Source organism: Panthera uncia, chromosome A2 (genome assembly GCF_023721935.1).
Source record: "Panthera uncia isolate 11264 chromosome A2, Puncia_PCG_1.0, whole genome shotgun sequence".
Taxonomy (NCBI): domain Eukaryota; kingdom Metazoa; phylum Chordata; class Mammalia; order Carnivora; family Felidae; genus Panthera; species Panthera uncia.
Genome location: NC_064816.1, coordinates 99964817 through 99987405, shown reverse-complemented (window position 1 = coordinate 99987405; position 22589 = coordinate 99964817). Strand labels below are relative to the sequence as shown.

Sequence of the window (22589 nt, the reverse complement as noted above, 5' to 3'; positions counted from 1 at the left end):
ATGAAAGCTTCAAAAGAACAGTCAAGGAAATCTTTGGTCACTGTGCTCAATGCTCTACATGAAACTCAACTTTCCTTTTAAAAAATATCTACATTTACAGGCCATGTCACAACAAGGTCCTTGATATAACTAGGCAATTATTTGGTTCCTTGATAAATGACATGAATGAGTACCTGACAAGAGAAATTTGGATCCGGAAGATTTCAGTCACTTAAAAGGAAAGTTACTGATGGATGTAATTTCACTTGGATGTGACTGAATCCCACTGACTTAGTCGTTCCTAGGCCTATCTTCCTTGTGCAGCTGTCTGTGTCTATTATATGGTGTGTCTAACAGTTTCTTTCAAAGCAGAATTTCTCCTCCATTTGCTATTATTTGGAGAGAAGGTACTTATTAAAGAGTTACTTTCATATAGTTCAATCTATCAGTTCTCAAGTGCTCAAAATGGCTGCCTATTCATGAACTAAATCACACTTAGGATCCTTGGCTTCATGTATTCTTTATACTAAAAGATCACATACACACCCAGAATGCATAAACAATTTTACACTAAGTCACATTATGTGGCCATATTTTTAATAGTATAGTGACAAGGTAATACTCAATCATCCTAACTTTTTCTACTCTTTACCCATAATGTTTTCCTCAAACTTGCCTATTTTAGGAATACATACATACATTAAGTACCTCATTAAAGAAAATAATAACTGTTTCTAAGGTCCTAAATTTCACATTTTAAGAAACCATGGAGTATTCAGATAATTAGTTCAAAGAAAACCATGAAAAATTAAACTGATACAGTATCCATGAAAGGAAAGCTGAAGAAACCAGGTAATTCATTTCTTTTTTATCTTCTAAATTTCTTCCTCTCTCATTCACCAAAGGACTAACATTAAGGCTACAATAAAAAAACAACAAAACAAAAAACAAAACCCTATGGTTAAAAAGCAACCTAATTCTTGTCTAGGACAGAATTAAATATAATAATAACCAACTTGGAAATATAATAATAACCAACTTGATAAAATGAAAGAGGTACTGTTTTGGAGACAGATAATAAATTCTGGAATGGATAGGTTAATTTTCAGAAAATAATACATTTAAGAGAATAAAGGTCACAAGAACCTTTTAAAAAAATATACAGACCTTTGAAGAGAAAAATCTAAATTTAACAGTAAATAAATCTCTTGAAAATTCTGGTTAAGTCATTTCACTTACTTGTGTTTTAGTTTCTAATTCTAGTTCTACTAATGAAGCTAGTGTAAAGCAAAATTGTAGTTGATAAAAATAATTCAAGATGAAGACAACTCCAAAATGAAATGTAATTCTTTAGAGTACTTCAGGTCAAGCAATGACCTACAAAGGGAGCCATGTTATATTATATACATGTATATGTCTATGCTATATATTTTTTTATATAAGTTATTTTAATTATTTATCAACACACAAAGAGCCTTAATGAGACTGAAAAACGTGTCCACAGATGATGTGACTAGTATCAATAAATCACACAGTTACCAAAAATTGTTTTTAGGGACTTAAGACAGTCAAATGTCAGAACAAGAAAGTCTAGGAAATTTATTAAGTGAACAATTTTATATATGGGATATACTACTACTACTAAAATGGGTGCAGAATTTAAGATGTGACTGCGATGATTAAATCTCAAGAAATGTATCAAGGACTGGTTCCTAATTAAACTGAAGTGATAAGACTAAATGAATGTCACATAAACTTGCTACCATCATAGAAGGGAAAAGTGGAACCCAATGACACATGGTGACATGACACTGCAAAAGGTTTAATATTTCAGTATTTAAATAATGAAGTTAATCCAAAAGCAGCTGTGTTCTCCAAAATGACAACTAAAATGATGAACAGTCAAAACACTAGGATAAAATTGTTTAACAGTACACACAATTCATTAAAAGAAGAAACTGGTGACATTGTAAAGCCACAACTGTGCACTATAACAGACTTTAAAAAAAAAAAAAAAGAGTGGAATTATTTTAAAAACTTAACATAGAACCTATAGAAACAGTATGACAGTGAACACTGAAGTCAAGAGGTGTGGGTTCTAAGCCTAACCCACACTAACCACGTGGTTTTTTACAAACCATCCACCATTCAAAAAATTATTGAAAGATTATAGCATGCCAAGTTTTATCTTTGCTTGTGAGACAGAAATACAAATAAAGCTTTTTCATTAACTTTACAGTCTGATAAGGGGGGTCAAGTGAACAAAAGTATAAGACTCAAGAGAGATTCAATACAGGATGTCAAGTATTTTCACAGAGGCCTACATAAGCTGCTAATGTAGTAAGAAACAATCTTTGAGAAGGAGGAGAGTAAAAGATTAACAAGGGATTAAAGCAAATGTTAAAAGGTAAATTGGAACTTATCAGGCAGAGAATATGTGGAAAAAAATTTGAGGCAGAAGAAAAGTACAGAGTAATTTTTAAAAACAGTATGTCAGGAGGTGCCTGGGTGCCTCAGTTAGCTGAGCATCCAACTCTTTGATTCTGGCTTAGGTCATGATCCTACAGTTCGTGAATTCAAGATCCACATTAAGCTCTGAGCCATCAGTGCAGAGCCTGCTTGGGATCCTCTCTCTCTCTCTCCCTCTCTCTCTGCCGTTTCTATCCTCTCTCTCCCCTCCCCCCCAAATAAATAAAATTTACAAAATAAAAATATCAAAAACACAGTATATCAGAATAGCCACATAGCTTGTTATGACTGTAGTAAAGGGCATTTGTGAATAAGTGACAGTTTGCTGGAGATGCTCTGAAAAGAATTAAGCAAATAGATAACATTAAATTATGTGATATAGAATGAGAGCTGTGGATGCATTAACTGGAGAAAAAGGAAGCGATAAGGAGGAAGAAATGTTAGAAAGTTATCTGCAAAAGCTCACACATGACAAGAGAAAAGCCAAAATGAGGCAGTAGAAGTAAAGATGAAAAATAAAGGAAGATATATAAGGTACAGATTGCTATGGAGATGTGACTGGCTATGCCAGTCAGAAACTAAGTAGAGAGACTCTAGGTAGAATTAAAAATTTCAAATATTCCTAATTAAAAATAGAAATACCAGATTATACACATAGTAAGTTCACTATTGGATATATACCTGAAGAAAATGAAAACACTAATTCAAAAAGATCTATGCACCCCTATGTTTATTAAAGCATTATTATAATAGCCAAGTATGGAAGCAACTCAAGTGTCCACTGGTAGATGAATGGATGTGGTTTATATACACAATGGAGTATTACTCAGTCATACAAAAGGATGAGATCTTGTCATCTGCCACAACATGGACAAACCTACAGGGCATTCTGCCAAGTGAAATATGACAGAGAAAGACACTGTGATTTCACTTCTATGTGGAATCTAAAACACAAAACAAATGAATAAACAAACAGAAGTAGAAACTACCTCTTAAATATGGAGAACAAACTGATGGTTGCCAAAAGGGTGGGGAATGGAGGATGGATAAAATGGGTGAAGGAGAGTGGAGACACAGGCTTCCACTTATGGAATAAACCAGTCATGGGGATAAAAGGTACAGTGTAGGGAATATGATCAATGATACTGTAATAGCATTGTTTGCTGACAGATGGTAGTAGCTATGTCTGTGGTGAGCACAGCATAATGTATAGATTTGTCCAATCACCATGATGTACACTTGAAACTAATGCAACACCATGTGTCAACTATAATTCAATTAGAAAAAAAAAGAACATGAAAAAATTTTTCAGAGAATTCAGCATTAACAGGAAAACCAAAGATATATGAAAGATGAGATCACCAGGGACTATGCAGAACAAAAAAAAAAAAAAAAAAAGGATATTGGACAGAATAGTAAAGAACTGTAACATAAGCATGGAAGGCAGAAGGACAGAAGTCTATAAAAGGACTGTCTGGGGAGATAGAAAACCTAGGAGAATGCCATGTCTTGAAAGCCAAGGAAAGTAGTCACTGAGAAGATAAAGAAGTAGGAAATAATCTGAGTCAAGGAGGATGGGTTCGAGGGCACTGGCAGAAATGTTACCTTCAGAAGGAAAAGGGAGCACCTTTTCTAGTATACTGTTATTAAAAGAGGAGAGAGAAGGGTGATGGAAGAGATGCATAAATTTATAGGTTAGTTATAGGTTACGTATCAGAAAGTTTGTGCATTTCTGTCTGATAGTTTGTTTTCTATGTGAAGCAGGAGATGAGGTCATTGATTAAACATGAAATAAGAAGGAAAGAGTATTAAGATGAGGTACATAAGGAGAATGGAAATAGGTGCTGCCAGCAATGAATGGTCAAGCTGACCAGGAAAATATGCAAGGGCTGCCAGACAATGCTGAGGGCCTAATTTATAATGATTAGGTATGTTAAAAAATATATACACTTACACACAAATGAATAAATTGTTTATACCTCAGTAAACATATCCTTTCACTCTATTTAGTATTTTGTTCCTTAATTAAAACTATGTGTACAAAAACTTATTTAGCCTATCTTTAGTCTTTTTTGAGGAGGAATTTTGATGTTTATTTCATCTGAATATATTTGCCCTACGAAATAGTAACTTCTGAGCAAAGCCAGGTTTTTGATATTTTATTAGCTTTTTTGTATGTGTGGTCAAATAGGGCTCTATTTTAACATTAAATTCATGTAATTAACTTATTTAAAATTTTATAAAAAATTTTCAATGTTTTATTAATAATCCTACCATACTAAAAAATACCATGCTCATTTTTCCCCTTCCAATCTCTAGCTATCTGTATGTAAAATTTAGTGGTATATACTCATGTTCTAAGATAGATTTCTTCATTTCTATGTAATTATAATCTATAAAAGATATATAATATTTTGGTTACCCTGATTTGCTTCAGTTTATCATCCACATCCTATACCATGTTTAACCTGTTTTTATTTGGAGATATGTGTGTGGGGGGGGGGGTGATAATTCTCCTAATAAAAATGTTCTTTTATCCTGCTGCTTTTCTTTGTGTACTTCTTTGTGATAATTTCTAAGGTGAAAGATTGCTATGATGAAATATAAAAACATGTATGTAATTAACACAGTCTAAGCAGTGAAAGAATTTTTTTCCTTAAAATGAAACAGTAGAATTACATATTAAATATACTTAATTTATAAAAAGGTATTTTTTTAAATGCCAGAAAAATAAAAAAATACTATGTTATTTGCATCAGTTGATAGTGTCTGGTATTTGACAATTTGTAAAATATAAAGAAATAACTGCACAGGTAAACACTCTTTAGAAACCAACCATTGGAGTGAAGTAAAAGAATATGGTACTATATCAAAGTACCTACAAACAAACAAACCTAGAAAAAAAAGAGAGAAAAAAAAAAAAAAAGATAAAGCAGCGCAGTGTTTTCTATTGCTATGGAATTACTCCAGGAAGCCAAATTAAAGTTCTCAACCTGTTAACAAATTTCTTTAAGATTAGAGTAAAAAGGAGACCCAGACTGTTACACATTACAAAACAAATTATAACCTTATTTCTTATATTCTAAAATTGGATTAAGATATAATCAGACCTAACTTTAGCTGACTCTACACTATCCAAGCAGTCAAAATTAGCAAAAACTAATAGTAACACCTATTTTCAGATTAGAGATGATTCAGATTACAGTGAAATAGGTACTATCCTTAGAAACACAACAGGAATATTAAGGATAATAAAATTCATTTAAGAATTTTAAAATACACTTTCATAGAAGAGCAATATAGCCATGACAAAAAATTAACCAAATTAGTACACAAATTATAGTAAAATAAATGACAACAAAAACTACGATCCCAATCTAAACAAGGCTTCAGTTTTGTATATAAAAATAACTAAGCCAAGTTCCCACAATCTGTCACTCTTAAAATATTAAATAAAAGCCAGACTTTAATTAACAACTATCCATTGTTATTCTCTAAAAATGTATAAAGAACATACTATGTGATAAGCATTGAGTTTGTGATTGGGAATATTAAAACTAATTTGCTTTAAATTTTTAGATCTAGTACTTATACAATGAGAATCATGGGTTGACCAAGACATAGAAACTAAATTTAGAAAGAGAAGGACTAAACAAGTGAGAAATACTCATTCCAGAGAAAAACGGGAGGTCATATTAGGAAAGAGAATTTAACATAAAAGGAAGATGGCATTAAAATAACAGGCAAGTTTTAGAAAGGAGAAATAGTCTGCAATGTTTTGAATACATGTCATCTGGAGCTGTGAACACAGAAATGTAGCTAGAAATATTAAGGTCAGGTTTGAAAGACTTTATATGCCACGTTATACACTTGATTTACCTTGCAAGAAATGGAAAGTTTCTGTACAAATTTAAGTGCAACATGAACAAATTCATCAGACAACTGGATAAAGACTAGAAACATCCAGACTAATGAAGGTGCTTGTTACCACAACAGACCAGGATAGGGTTGATGAAGGTATACAATCACTATATATTTACATTCACTTAACCCTCACAGTAATTCTGTGGGATAGAAATGACTGGTATTCACAGTTTACAAGAAACTATGGCACAGTGATTATAAAACCAACTCAAAGTCATAAGTCATAAGTATAGGCGGAGAACTTTTGAACCCAAAAAACTTGGTACCAAAATTCAACCATTTTAATCACTATTTTGCTACTGAGAACTAGAGTAAAACACTGCATAATAAAAACGAGAAGTTTTAAGAAGAAAGGTTGGTCACTAATGTTATATGTTGAAAAGAGACCAAATGCAATAAGTACTTAAAAACTTTAAAAGCCATTAAATTTAGCAATTCACGTTCACCAGTGACTTCTTCAACAGAAAGGATAATTTCTGCCTTAGGAATCAATCACCAAACATATTCAACTTACTCCAGGTCCAAAACACTTTATAAAAGATTATAGCATTAATGAGTACCATCAACATGCTTTAAAATTTAATTTTAATTAAAAAAATATTAAATAGATTTTAATTTATTTTCATTTAGAATAGAGTCTGAAAGCTAACAAATTATGTTTTTAAATCAACAGAAGAATATGGCATTCTAGTAAAGAAAAATAACATTTTTATATTAGGCTTATGTCAAAACGTAAAGTAAAAAATTATTCTTAAAGAGCACAGTATTTCAGCAGATCTTTAAAAATATTTTGAGCAAATCTGTACATATATCATCTAAAAGGCAAAGAAAAATAATATCCAGTGCCTAAGTAATGTATGATGTATTAGCTGTCTATTTCATAAAAACATGTCACTTTAGGTTTTTTTTTTTTCAGACATAAATATCACAACATACACAAACAAAATTTTTGATTTGGCAAAAAGTACCATTAGCAAACAAAATGCATACATACAAATAAACAAAAAAAAAACCTGAAAGAAAGTATTTGCAACTTACACAAGACATGTGATAAACTCAGTTTTTAAAAAGGGAAAACATGGGGTGCCTCGGTGGCTCAGTTGGTTAAACGTCCAACTCTTGATTTTGGCTCAGGTTATGATCTCAGGGTTGTGACATCAAGCCCTATGTTTGGGCTCCACACTTGGCATGGAGACTGCTTAAGATTCTCTTTCTCTCCTTTACAGTGCAGAAGCTTTTTATGGAGATAAAAAGCTTCTGCACTGCAAAGAAAACAATCAACAAAACTAAAAGGCAACCAATGGAATGGGAAAAGATATCTGCAAATGACATATCAGACAAAGGGCTAGTATCCAAAATCTATAAAGAACTCACCAAACTCTCCACACCTGAAAAACAAATAATCCTGTGAAGAAATGGGCAGAAGACATGAATAGACACTTTTCAAAAGAAGACATCCAGATGGCCAACAGGCACATGAAAAGATGCTCAGGCTAACCAAGAAGTTAAAGAGGAAATTAAAAAGTATATGGAAGTCAATGAAAAGAACACCACAACCCAAAACCTCTGGGATGCAGCAAAGGCAGTCATAAGAGGAAAGTATATAGCAATCCAGGCCTTCCTAAAGAAGGAAGAAAGATCTCAGATATACAACCTAACCTTACGCCTTAAGCAGCTGGAAAAAGAACAGCAAGTAAGACCCAAAACCAGCAGAAGACAGGTAATAACAAAGATTAGAGCAGAAATTAATGCTATTGAAAGCAAAAAAAACAGAACAGATCAGCGACACCAGAAGCTGGTTAGTGAAATAATTAACAAAATTGATAAACAACTAGCCAGTTTGATCAAAAAGAAAAAGGAAAGGACCCAAATAAAAATCAAGAATGAAAGAGAAGAGATCAAAACCAACACAGCAAAAATAAAAATAAAAATAAAAAAATGAGCAATTATATGCCAATAAAATGGGCAATCTGGAAGGAATGGACAAATTCCTAGAAACATATACACTACCAAAACTGAAACAGGAAGAAACAGAAAATTTGAACAGACCCATAACCAGTAAGGAAGAGTTAACACTTATTCTCTTGAAGGTGTTCCAAAAAATAGAAATGGAAAGAAAACTTCCAAACTCTTTCTATGAAGCCAGCATTACCTTGATTCCAAAACCAGAGACCCCACTAAAAAGGAGACCTATAGACCAATTTCCCTGATGAACATGGATGCAAATATCCCCAACAAGATATTAGCCAACCACATCCAACAATACATTAAAAAAATTATTCACCACGACCAAGTGGGATTTATACCTGGGATGCAGGGCTGGCTCAATATCCATAAAACAATTAATGTGATTCATCACACCAATAAAAGAACGAACCATATGATCATCTCAATAGATGCAGAGAAAGCATTTGACAAAATACAGCACCCTTTCTTGATAAAAACCCTCAAGAAAGTAGGGATAGAAGGAGCATACCTCAAGATCATAAAAGCCATATATGAACAACCCAACGCTAATATCCTCCTCAACGGGGAAGAACTGAGAGCTTTCCCCCTAAGGTAAGGAACAGGACAGGGATGTCCACTCTTGCCACTGTTATTCAACATAGTATTGGAAGTCTTAGCCTCTGCAATCAGACAACACAAAGAAAGAAAAGGCATCCAAATCGGCCAGGAGGAGGTCAAACTTTCACTCTTCACAGATGACCTGATACTCTATATGGAAAACCCAAAAGATTCCACCAAAAAACTGCTAGAACTGACTCATGAATTCAGCAAAGTTGCAGGATATAAAATCAACACACAGAAATCGCTTGCATTCCTGTACACCAACAATGAAGCAACAGAAAGAGAAATCAAGGAATCGATCCCATTTACAGTTGCAGAAAAAACCATAAAATACCTAGGAATAAATATAATCAAACACGTGTAAAATCTATACACTGAAAACTATAAAAAGCTTATGAAAGAAATTGAAGGAGACAAAAAAAAAAATGGAAAAAGATTCCATGTTCCTGGATAGGAAGAACAAATATTGTTAAAATGTTGATACTACCCAAAGCAATCTACATATTCAATGCAATCCCTATCAAAATAACACCAGCATTCTTCACAGAGCTTGAACAAATAATCCTAAAATTTGTATGGAAACAGAAAGACCCCAAACAGCCAAAGCAATCTTGAAAAAGAAAACCAAAGCAGGAGGCATCACAAACCGAGACTTCAAGCTATACTACAAAACTGCCATCATCAAGACAGTCTGGTACTGGCACAAAAACAGACACGAAGATCAATGGAACAGAATAGAGAACCCTGAAACGGACCCACAAACGTATGGCCAACTAATCTTTGACAAAGCAGGAAAGAACATCCAATGGAATAAAGACAGTCTCTTCAGCAAGTGGTGCTGGGAAAACTGGGCAGTGACATGCAGAAGAATGAACCTGGACCACTTTCTTACACTATACACAAAAATAAACTCAAAATGGATGAAAGACCTCAATGTAAGAGGAAGCCATCAAAATCCTTGAGGAGAAAGCAGGCAAAAACCTCTTTGATCTTGGCCACAGCAACTTCTTACTCAACACGTCTCCGGAGGCAAGGGAAACCAAAGCAAAAATGAACTATTGGGACCTCATCAAAATAAAAAGCTTCTGCACAGCTAAGGAAACAATCAGCAAAACCAAAAGGCAACTGACAGAATGGGAGAAGATATTTGCAAATGACCTATCAGATAAAGGGTTAGTATCCAAAATCGACAAAGAACTTATCAAACTCAACACCCAAAAAACAAATAATTTAGTGAAGAAATGGGCAAAAGACATGAATAGACACCTCTCCAAAGAAGACATCCAGAAGGCCAACTGACACATGAAAAAATGCTCAACATCACTCATCATCAGGGAAATAAAAATCAAAACCACAATGAGATACCACCTTACACCTGTCAGAATGGCTAACATTAACAATTCAGGCAACAACAGATGTTGGTGAGGATGCGAAGAAAGAGGATCTCTTTTGCATTGTTGATGGGAATGCAAGCTGGTGCAGCCACTCTGGAAAACAGGATGGAGGTTCCTCAAAGAACTAAAAATAAAACTACCCTTCGGCCCAGCAATTGAACTACTAGGCATTTATCCAAGGGATACAGGTGTGCTGTTTCGGAGGGACACAAGCACCCCCATGTTTACAGCAACACTATTAACAATAGCCAAAGTATGGAAAGAGCACAAATGTCCATCGATGGATGGATGGATGGATAAAGAAGATGTGGTATATACATACAATGGAGTATTACTCGGCAATCAAAAAGAATGAAATCTTGACATTTTCAACTACATGGGTGGCACTGGAGGGTATTATGCTAAGTGAAATTAGAGAAAGACAAAAAATCATATGACTTCACTCATATGAGGACTTTAAGAGACAAACCAGATGAACACAAGGGAAGGGAAACAAAAGTAATATAAAAACAGGGAGGGGAAAAAAACAGAAGAGACTCATAAATATGAAGAACAAACTAAGGGTTATGGGAGGGCTTGTGGGAGGGGGGATGGGCTAAATGGGTAAGGGGCACTAAGGAATCTACTCCTGAAATCATTGTTGCATTATACACTAATTAATTTGGATGTAAATTTTAAAAAATAAAAAAATTAAATTAAAAAAAAAAAAAGATGTTCAGTGTCACTCCTCATCAGGGAAATACAAATCAAAACCACACTGAGATACCACCTCATGCCAGTCAGAGTGGCTAAAATGAACAAATTAGGAGACTATAGATGCTGTAGAGGATGTGGAGAAATGGGAACCCTCTTGCACTGTTGGTGGGAATGCAAACTGGTACAGCCACTCCGGAAAACGGTGTGGAAGTTCCTCAAAAAATTAAAAATAGATCTACCCTATGACCCAATCATAGCACTGCTAGGAATTTACCCAAGGGATACAGGGTGCTGATGCATAGGGGGGACATATACCCCAATGTTTATAGCAGCACTTTCAACAATAGCCAGTTATGGAAAGAGCCTAAATATCCATCACCTGAGGAAAGGATAAAGAAGATGTGGTTTATATATACAATGGAATACTACTTGGCAATGAGAAAGAGTGAAATCTGGCCATTTGCAGCAACGTGGATGGAACTGGAGGGTATTATGCTAAGTGAAATAAGTCATACAGAGAAAAACAGATACCGTATGTTTTCACTCATATGTGGATCCTGAGAAACTCAACAAAAGACCAGGGGGGAGGGGAAGGGGGGAAAAATAAGTTACATAGAGGGAAGAAGGCAAACCATAAGAGACTCTTAAAAACTGAGAATAAACTGAGGGTTGATGGGCGGTGTGGGGAGGGGAAAGTGGGTAATGGGCATTGAGGCAGGCATCTGTTGGGATGAGCACTGGGTGTTGTATGGAAACCAATTTGACAATAAATTATGTTGAAAAAAAAAAAGATCCTCTTTCTCTCTGCTCCCATCCCCCAACTGTGGCATATGCACATGTTCTCTCTCTCCCAAAAAATAAAAATAAAAATAAAAATAAAAATAAAAAAGGACAGAACATCAAATAAAGAGGCACATGGAAAGAGAACACATGGATGAGAAAACCCAGATGGCTAATGGCTAATCAGTGTGATAAATTCTCAGTCCCATAGGCAGTCACAACATACAACCAAATGCCGATTTCTATCAACTGGATTGTTAAAAATCTGTGTGATCATATTCTCATATATTTGTGTCTACTGGATAATGAAGTAATTGTATCTATAAAATGTAAAGTACACACACACATCATATACATATATACATACATATATATACATACACACATACTTAATAAACATATTCTTTGGTCTAGCAAACTCACTTTGAACAGAGATCAAATAGAAAAAAAAATACCATCAATAGGGAACTATTATAATAAATCAAGGCACATCCACATTATATTTTTTAATTTTTTAAAATGTTTTATTATTTATTTTTGACAGAGACAGCATGATGGGGGAAAGGGAGAGAGAAGGAGACACAGATTCTGATTCAGGCTCCAGACTCTGAGCTGTGAGCACGGTGGCAGGGGGGATTGAACCCATGAACTGTGAGATTATGACCTAAACTGATGTCAGGCGCTGAAAGGACTGAGCCACCTTGGCGCCCTGAATCCACATTATATTTTGTAGCTATATAAAGTCTGGTTTAGTTCTAGATTTATTGAAAAAAGTTTTTTGGTGTTCTTAAATTAAAAAAAAAAAGCAAGTTTCAGAGTAAAGCCTACCATAACTGTAAAAGGAAGAGAGAAGCTAGAGGGGGTGAGGAGGTTAGTCAATGGGTTTTGAATATTTTGTTTGCACACAGATGAAGTATAAATGATCATACACTAAACTTAATATATTACACCTAAGGAGTGGGGTTTAGAGTAAGTAAAAAGTAAATAACATTTCTCTCTGTATTTGTTATCTACATGATTACAAACAATATACACTGCTTCAGTACTTAAAAAATCAATTCAATAAGTTGAATGTGTCCTAATCCAGTATCCAATTAATTCTCTTAAAATAAAAAGCTATCTGAATATGCCAAAGGATTTGTTTTACTAATGGTTTTATTTATTTTTTCCAAGGTATGTGTGTATACGTATATTTGTTCTCTTTATGAACATTTTGTAGTTTAATAGATTTTTAGTCGTAATGCTGTACTATAAGTTTTATAATTGTTATTTTAACTACATTTGTTGCAAAGAGTAATAGTTTGAAAACAGTGTTATAGAAAATGTCCTTATATATCTTATTTATGTAATATGACATTCGAAAAAACAACCACACATTGTGCTGTTCCAGGTCAATTAATTTCCCATAGATCTCTGCTTGAACTACCTACTGCCATAAAAGGACTTTCCATCTTCTGGCTATGGCCACAGTCTCTCTTCTCCTATGGAATGCCTTGTTCCTTTCTTCTTTACTTGCTTAAACCTACCCAGCCTTTTACAGCCCCATTGGTTTTACTGGCTACCACTCATTTTTGACAATTATCTCACTGGGTAATCTTATACTGAGATTTCCCATTATGTAAAATTTGGGGGAAAACATTATTTTTGTATGACAAACTTCTGTGGCTTTCTGGTCATGATGGTATGGGTGGGGTGGGAAAGAGAGAGAGAGATGGGGGGAGGGTAAGGGATTGGTGGGAGGGGGAGGAACTGAGGAGGATATGGGGGCGGTGAGGGACAGGGAGGGGAGGGAGGGAAGGAGGGAGAAAGAAAAAGAAAAGCACTTGTTCAGTAGGGCATACTTGAAATGTATCCCTAACAAAACCCTTAAGTCATTTTTAGTTAAAAGCATGGGGATATATATCCATCCTGATGTGTTCTTTTAATCTTACACTTATTAGCAAAAAAATAAGGTAAAATGAAGATAAAGAATTGATGAACTCCATGTAAACTCTACCATTTTGAGACATTTGGAAGAAAAAGCAGCAGAGTTAACATTTGTTAGAAAACTTATCTTCATTTACAAAGCTCAAAGAGAGCAATGAGTCTCCTACTGAGCTACTCATTCATGTAAAAGTCAACAATTGGAAACACACTGACTGAGAAATTTCACATTAAATTCCCATTCCTTTAATAGATACTGCACTTTTTATGAATACTCCTATAATCCCAGGAGTAGGGGCAACCAAAGTAATGTTTGATCAAACACTATTTGATGCATTTTTTAAAACAGAGATACTAAGAAATGGTAATGTGCAAAACAGATTCTCAAGTTTTTGTTTGTTTGTTTTTAAATAATTGTGTGATTAAGCCCATACCCAGACAGCCACATCAACAGTAAAACCAAAAATCCATGCTGCAAAAGTCTTACAAACTATATTTTGGTAAGTCACTTTCTCTTTCTTGGCATGTTTCATAGATGCGAATAAGCTTTGTACTAGTTTTATGTGGACCAACTTTATAACTTAATTCCCAACAGAAATGTATCTTCTCAAAGTTAACAGGTATTGATCTTTTAAACCACTTAGTCTATCCACACTTTGTTCCCCTGTATGATCAGCTCTACTAATATACATCCAAAGTGATAATACAAAGGACACTTTCTGGGTTACATGTAATAAGCGAGATGTATGCATTTATTAAGTAAAGCTTTCCTGATTTACTGACAGGTCATATATGTTTAAGGGTTACTAGGAAGTAAAAAGAAGAGGAAGAGCACAATGAGAAAAGAAATTAACTTTAAAGAATAAATAAGCCATCCTTTTGCAGATATGATAGAACTAAATGATTTGTATATCACAGTTTACATACAATGTAAAGAGGGAAAAGCCATGCTCCTAAAATCTTTTTTTAATTTATTTTGAAAACAGACTTCTATAATAGAATTCAGTGCTTGGTCACCCTTCCCCTACATTTCTGTCCTAACTGGTTTCTTTTAATGAAAAAAAGGAGTCAGCAAAACAAAATGCCACCATTAAATCATTTTGCAACATTTTGTGTCAAAAATGTAATGGGAAATGCACACATCAAGAGAAAGGTTACTGTTCTTCCAGAACATCTTTTCACTTGGTTCATGGCTCATCCTTCTACATAACTGTGCAGGCACTACTGATGGTTTTCTCTCTCAGTTTAATGTGGCATTTGAAGGATTATGGCATTTTCAGGAAACCACACTGCAGTGATTTTAGTGGTTATCTGGCTGAAAGTGATACAGTGATTTAGAATAACTGTGCTGTTTATGTAGAATGGTAAAAGTCAGCTACCAAGTCATCTCACAATGTCAACTTAATTCTTGATTGTATTTTTTCTTAATAATACCTGAGATCAGTCTAAAAAGTGAGACCAGAATTAGAGGAAGCTTCTTTTAAAGGGGAGCTTGCTGTATATAGATATATTTAGGTTTAAATCCCATTAAGTATATTGCAGTAGGAAGAGCTAATTCAGAAATTGATAATCCTAATTCATTCCAGTTGAGAAAAAGTATAATTTGCTCCTTGAAACTGTTCACAAAAAGGATTAAAATGAATTAAGAATTAAAAGAAAAATTTTAATTAAAATGAAATTATATAACATACCTATAAAACAATTAGGAGATACAAAGTTAGAGTAAATATGAAACCTGCTACATTTACCTAGACAACATGTCATTTAAAAAAATGTTTATTTGTTTACTGTTTATTTTTAAATGTTTATAACATTTATTGTTAAATGTTTATTTTAAATGTTAAATGTTTGTAACTTTTATTGTTAAATGTTTATTTTGAGAGAGGAAGAGCAGGGGAGGAGCAGAGAGAAAGGGAGAGAGACAAGGGGGGGGAGAGAGAGGGGGAGAGAGAGAGAGAGAGAGAGAGAGAGAGAGAGAGAGAGAGAGAGAATCCCAAGCAGGCTCCCTGCTGGCAGCGCAGAGCCCAAAGTGGGACTCAAACTCATGAACCATGAGATCATGAGCTAAGCTGAAACTAAGAGTCGGACACTTAACCAACTGAGCCAGGTGCCCCAATAACATGTCATTTTTATCCATAATGTAATTTAGCCTACTTAAAAGTTCAACCTAGAATATTTTACCTTAGAAAATTAGTAAGAAAAAAGCTTCCAGATTAAAAGAAAACATTTCTACTATAAGCCATTTCTCACAAACCTGAAAACTGAAAAGTATCTGCTTTATAATAACTCACATATTTTCGTAGGCTACTATCTATACAATGTATAACTCAATTTAAAATCAGAAAAATATTACAGGCTAATAATACAATTAAAAATACCACTGTTGGTGAAAGTTTTATGCTGTAAATTATTCAGAATTCCATACACCCAAATAACTTTAATTTCTGAATTTTGTCTTCATTGCTACACTATTATAAAATCACAGAATGAAAATTAAAGGGGATTTTCAAATTGATCTAGTACACCACTCATTTTATGAATGAGACAACTAGTTCCCAAAGAAGTTATCTTCATTCCTGATGGTGACACAGCCTCTTGCTGGCAAAGCCTTACCTCAGATTCTAACCTCTCAATTTTAGCTCTATGCCCTCCCTACCATTTTTCCTGGCTGATTAATTAAGTTTTCAGGTGAGGCTCACTTTTTGAGTCTATTAAATTAAATATTAAATGTACTACCGCTCTCAAAAAGAGAGATTTTCTTCTGTTAATAAGCAGAAAAATTATCATCCTTACTTTCCTTATTAACAGTCTCTCCATATATGTCAACACTATTAACTGGAATATTAAAGTTATACTAATGACGCACATTACAGAGAATGTGTGAATAAGATGAATGAGGGAAAAGGAAGTTTAATAGTTTCCCTTTCTGTCCTTAATAATAAAACAGAAATGTATAATCATTTCTGTTCAAATAGCCTACAGCTAACTAAAATACACGTGCACATGCATGTATACACACATTTTAAAATATGAGCAAGATTTCCCTACAGTTATGTAATTCTTAAGCTGTATATTTCTTAGATTTAAGTCTAAGTTTCATGTATCCTGAAGTAAGACTCAAATTCTCAACTAAAAAAAAAAAATTAACATTTATTTCATGAATATTCTAAAATGATAATGTCTTATTTGTTAAGCTAACTAAATTTCAAAGGACCACAATCTTTGTCTATTATCTTGTATTCCACTATTTACATGATCCCTCCTCTCCAAATAACCCTCAGATAACAATCAAGAGGCCTATAATATGTAACATGTATCTGTTCTACAAATACAATTGACAAGATGCAAAGATACTATGCTTGTAATTTTTTCTTTTTTTGCACAACTGGTGGTTAATACAAATACACCTCTCTTAAAATTTCACATCATTGTGCTGTATATTCAGAAATTTCCTTAATCTACAATTGCAGCATAGCATTGATGTGTGTTGTTCTTTAAGACAAGACAAAGGGGGTTCAAAAGCATTTAGTAAATAGATGACCACAATTAAAATTACCAATAATCAAAAAGTAAACACATAGATGGCATCACAGATTTTAACAAACAGCAACCTTCAATTAATATATATGGCATTAAAGTTGTATGTATTTTAATATATTTTATATGTACATACACAACATAAATATTATGTGAACATATTATAGTCATATACCTTTTATATATTAACATTTCTTAAAATATCTGAAAAGAATGTAATCTTGCCCCCTAAAAATGCGAAGGTATATTTCTTTAAAAACAAACATCACAGAGACAAACATCGTCAAAGGTTAGATCCATTATTAGTGCTATGATCCTCATTCAGTATAAAACATAAATAAAGAACAATTCAATAACATCTAAAATTAAAAAGGAAAAAGTAGTACATTTTAAGAGATCTTCATATCAAAGAAACTCAAATAGCATGGTTAGAAGAATGAAGATTATAGCACTGAAGTCTCAAAGAATATCATGTAAACTATAAAATAAACACAATATCAAATCATCCTAAAGGGCTGTCACCATTTAGCCTACAACAAATACATTTATCAAAGGCAAGTTTCATCTAACCAGGGAGCTGAAATGCAAATTATGCTAAGAATATATAGGGTTAACAGTACAGACGCTAGAGCCTGACAGCCTGAATCTGAATATCAGCTCCAATACTTTCTACTCTATGCAACTTCTGGGAATTTACTTAAGTCCTCTATATCATGGTTTCCTCTTCAATTCAATGGAGATAATAATACTCCTTAGCTCATAGGATGAGCATTAAATGATTAAATATGTATGGTACCTGGTACATAAGTGTCTTATTACAGTTGTTGTTGTTGGCATATGCAGAACATTTACAATTCCCTAACCATTTAGCCAACCCCTATATTTGCACTGATCTCATTTAATCCTCCAACAACCTAAGGGGTAAGCACTATTGATTATTGCTATTTTACAGGTAAGGAAACTAAGGCACAAGAAAGATAAGGGCAGTGCTAACTCACAGAAACAGGTTTCAAACTCAACTGAGTAGCTATAAATCCTCAAACTAATCATGTTACATAATACTGTCTCCTGATATAAGAGATAATAAAATTTAATAAAATTTAGGCTTTTTACATAAATCTAGTGGGCTTCTTTTAAAAATATCCAATGTTTAAAAATATCGAGGGGCACCTGGGTGGCTAAGTCAATTAACTGTCTGACTTCAGCTCAGGTCATGATCTCGTGGTTTGGGAGTTTGAGCCCTACATCGGGCTCCTGCACTGACAGTGTGGAGCCTGCTTGGAATTCTCTGCCTCCCTCTCTCTCTCTGCCCTTGTCCTGCTACCTCTCTCTCTCAAAATAAATAAACTTAAAAAAAAAACTTAAAAGGGGGCGCCTGGGTGGCTCAGTCAGTTAAGCGTCCGACTTCAGCCCAGGTCACGATCTCACGGTCTGTGAGTCCGTGAGTTCGAGCCCCACGTCGGGCTCTGGGCTGATGGCTCAGAGCCTGGAGCCTGCTTCCGATTCTGTGTCTCCCTCTCTCTCTGCCCCTCCCCCGTTCATCTCTCCCCCGCTCTGTCTCTGTCTCAAAAATAAATAAACGTTAAAAAAAAAAAAAAATGAAGTTTAAAAAACAAAACAAAACAAAAAAAAAACTTAAAAGAAAATATTGAGTTGAAGAGGAAATAAAATGGGATGTTTTCACATTTCAAGACCCCTTTTAGTATATCTAATTAGAAGTTCCTCTGCTAAAAAAAAAAAAATATCCAATCACACTTGGGACCATCACAATAGGTATTAGGACCACTTGCAATGTGATCTTACAGTAGGAAAGAAGCAACTCAGCCCTGAATACAGCATTGCCAAGTGGGAATTTATGGCCAAGGAAAAGGGTGGGGGTTAGTGGGTGGAAAATTACTAAGGGAAACATCAAAGATAAGGAGAAATTCTGGCTAAACCAACCCAAGAGGACTGTTGCTGAAGATAGCCCAGGTGGTCAGACATTACCTGGGGGAAAGTGGAAGGTGAGGAACCAGAGCAGATATCTAGGATGATCAGATATCAAGGGCAGGGGATTCTAGCTGAGCTGACTTAGCAGGATAAACAATCTAACACCTATAAGAGCTAGAAAAAGAACAAAGCCCAAAGCCAATAGAAGGAAGGAAATAATAAAGATTAGAGCAGAAATAAATGAAATAGAGACCAAAAGAACATAACAGATAAATGAAACCAGAAGCTGTTTCTTTGAAAAGATCAACTACATCACAGAAACAAGGGGATTATAAGAGAATATTATGAAAAATTATATGCCAACAAATTCAATAACCTAGAAGAAATGGATAAATTCCTAGAAACATAATCTTCCAAAACTGAATCAGGAAGAAATAAAAAATTTGAACAAATCGATTATTAGCAATGAAATTGAATCACTAATAAAAAAAAACAAAAACAAAAACAAAAAAACTCCCAACAAGCTAAAGTACAGGACCAGATAGCTTCACAGGTGAATTCTAACAAACATTTAAAGAAGAGGTAATATTTACTCTTCTCAAACTATTCCAAAAATATAGAGGAGGAAGAAAAACTTCCAAATTCATTCTATGAGGCCAGTATTAATACCAAACCAGAAAAAGACAACAACAACAAAAAACTATAGGCCATATCTGTGATGATATAAAAATCATCAACTAAATATTAGCAAACAGAATTCAACAATACATTTAAAAAAATCAATCATCAGGATAAAGTGGGATTAATTTCAGGAATAAAAGGATGGTTCAATATTTTCAAATCAATGTGATAGATCACATGAACAAGAAAAAAGGATAAAAAACATGAGCATCGCAAAGATGCAGAAAAGGCATTTGACAAGGTACAACACATATCCATGACAAAAACCCTCAATAAAGCAGGTTTAGAGGAAACATATCTCAGTATAATAAACGCCATGATATGAAAAACTCAGAGCCAACATCATACTAAGTGGTGAAAACCTGACAGCTTTTCCTCTAAGATCAGGAACAGAACAAGAATGTCTACTCTTGCCACTTCTTCAACATAGTACTGGAAGTTCTACTCACAGTAATCAAACAACAACAACAAAAGAAATAAAAAGCATCCAAATTGGTAAGGAAAAAGTAAAACTTGCACTGTTTGCAGAAAGACTCAACCAAAAAACTACTAGAACTGACAAATGATTTCAGTAAACTCATAAGATACAAAATTAATAAGCAAAAATCAGTTGAATTTCTTTACACTAATAATGAAGTAGCAGAAAGATAAATTAAGAAATAATCCCATTTACAATTGCACCTCGGAATTGTAAATAATAGGAATATCTAGGATATAAAATAATAAAGTCCCTAGGAATAAACTTAACCAGGGAGGTATATAAAACATCAATGATCCACAAAACAATCAATGTGACTCATCACATCAATAAAAGAAAGGACAAGAACCACATGATCCTTTCAATAGATGCAGAGAAAGCATTTGACCAAATACAGCACCCTTTCTTGATAAAAACCCTCAAGAAAGTAGGGATAGAAGGATCATGCCTTGAGATCATAAAAGCCATATACGAAAGACCCAACGCTAACATCATCCTCAATGCGGAAAAACGGAGAGCTTTCCCGCTAAGGTCAGGAAAAAGACAGGGATGTCCACTCACACCACTGTTACTCAACATAGTATTGGAAGTCTTAGCCTCAACAATCAGACAACACAAAGAAATAAAAAGCATCCAAATGAGCCAGGAGGAGGTCAAACTTGAACTCTTTGCAGATGACAGGATACTCTATTTGGAAAACCCAAAAGATTCCACCAAAAAACTGCTAGAACTGACTCATGAATTCAGCAAAGTTGCAGGATATAAAATCAACGCACGGAAATCGCGTGCATTCCTATAAAACAACAATGAAGCGACAAAGAGAAATCAAGGAATCGATCCCATTTACAGTTGCACAAAAAAACATAAAATACCTAGGAATAAATATAACCAAAGACGTGAAAAATCTATACACTTAAAACTACAGAAAGCTTATGAAAGAAACAGAAGAAGACACAAAAAAATGGAAAAAGATTCCATGCTCCTGGATAGGAAGAACAAATATTGTTAAAATGTCGATACTATCCAAAGCACTCTACCTATTCAATGTAATCCCTATCAAAATAACACCAGCATTCTTCACAGAGCTAGAACAAACAATTCTAAAATGTGTACGGAACCAGAAAAGACCCTGAATAGCCAAAGCGATCTTGAAAAAGAAAACCCAAGCTGGAGGCATCACAATCCCGGACTTCAAGCTATACTACAAAGCTGTAACCATCAAGGCAGTATGGTACTGGTACAAGAACAGACACTCAGGTCAATGGAACAGAATAGAGAACCCTGAAATGGACCCACAAACGTATGGCCAACTAATCTTTGACAAAGCAGGAAAGAATATCCAACGGAATAAAGACAGTCTCTTCAGCAAGTGGTGCTGGGAAAACGACATCAACATGCAGAAGAATGAACCTGGACCACTTTCTTACACTATACACAAAAATAAACTCAAAAATGGATTAAAGACCTAAATGTAAGAGAGGAAGCCATCAAAATCCTTGAGGAGAAAGCAGGCAAAAACCTCTTTGATCTTGGCCACAGCAACTTCTTACTCAACACGTCTCCAGAGGCAAGGGAAACAGAAGCAAAAATGAACTATTGGGACCTCATCAAAATAAAAAGCTTCTGCACAGCTAAGGAAACAATCAGCAAAACTAAAAGGCAACCAACGGAATGGGAGAAGATATTTGCAAATGACATATCAGATAAAGGGGTAGTATCCAAAATCTATAAAGAACTTATCAAACTCAACACCCAAAAAACAAATAATCCAGTGAAAAATGGGCAAAAGACATGAATACACATTTTTCCAAAGAAGACATCCAGAAGGCAAACAGACACATGAAAAAATGCTCAACATCACTCATCATCAGGGAAATGCAAATCAAAACCACAAAGAGATACCACCTCACACTAGTCAGAATGGCTAAAATAAACAACTCAGGCAACAAGAGATGTTGGCGAGGATGCGGAGAAAAGGGATCTCTTTTGCACTGCTGGTGGGAATGCAAACTGGTGCAGTCACTCTGGAAGACAGTATGGAGGTTCCTCAAAAAATTAAAAATAGGACTGCCCTACGGTCCAGCAATTGCACTACTAGGTATTTATCCAAGGGATACAGGTATGCTGTTTTGAAGGGGCACATGCACCCCAATGTTTATAGGAGCACTATCAACTAAGCCAATGTATGGAAGGAGCCCAAATGTCCATCAATGGATGAATGGATAAAGAAG

General features: G+C 34.5%; 1 protein-coding gene and 1 long non-coding RNA gene across 5 annotated transcripts in view; one reads left to right on the top strand and one right to left on the bottom strand.

Moving 5' to 3' along the window:
- The window catches only part of LOC125929948 (uncharacterized), a 184209-nt gene extending 165397 nt beyond the window's left edge, over positions 1–18812 (top strand). Inside the window, exon 2 of the long non-coding RNA XR_007460009.1 lies at positions 18686–18812. This is a non-coding gene — a long non-coding RNA (uncharacterized LOC125929948). The remainder of the gene's footprint in view (positions 1–18685) is intronic.
- The window catches only part of PHF14 (PHD finger protein 14), a 209249-nt gene that overhangs the window by 79477 nt on the left and 107183 nt on the right, over positions 1–22589 (bottom strand). The window lies entirely within an intron of this gene.